This window comes from Arachis ipaensis, chromosome B06, assembly GCF_000816755.2.
Source record: "Arachis ipaensis cultivar K30076 chromosome B06, Araip1.1, whole genome shotgun sequence".
NCBI classification, from domain to species: domain Eukaryota; kingdom Viridiplantae; phylum Streptophyta; class Magnoliopsida; order Fabales; family Fabaceae; genus Arachis; species Arachis ipaensis.
In genome coordinates this window covers 111,836,444-111,836,979 of record NC_029790.2, presented here as the reverse complement: position 1 = coordinate 111,836,979, position 536 = coordinate 111,836,444, and positions in this window count along the sequence as shown.

The window sequence follows — 536 nt, the reverse complement described above, 5'->3', positions numbered from 1 at the left end:
AAATATAAATTATATATGTTTTTGTTTGTAAAATTTTAATAAATGAGTACAAATTATTATTGAAACTTTTTTTTTAAATATTATCCATTAGGTGAGTTTGATCCAAAAATGAATCCATTAGCATGTTTAACGTCGTTATAGGAGTGCCATCTGACACGCAGGAAAAATGAGTCCAGTGCATGTTTGACACCTGGTTTGGCTTGCTTCTCTTATCCCTCCTGCATAACCCAGCTAACAGAGGTAATCCCATGTCTCAATCCTGGTTTCTTTCTCTTCGGTTGCTTTCAATTCTTCAGCAATAACAACAAACCATTTTCAAAATATTTGCTCCTCATCCCACCATTGAAGAAAATGTTGCTGAGACAAGAAGAGAAGCTTTCCATTCTACCTTTGTGTTTGACCAAGGTAAGCTGTAGTTACCTTATTTGTTGGGTTGCTAGTTATTATTATTAACTAATGTAAAATTCGCGCCTAGTGCGGGTTAAATGTTGATTTATTATAAAAGTTTATTAATACTTATTGATTGATATTAATAG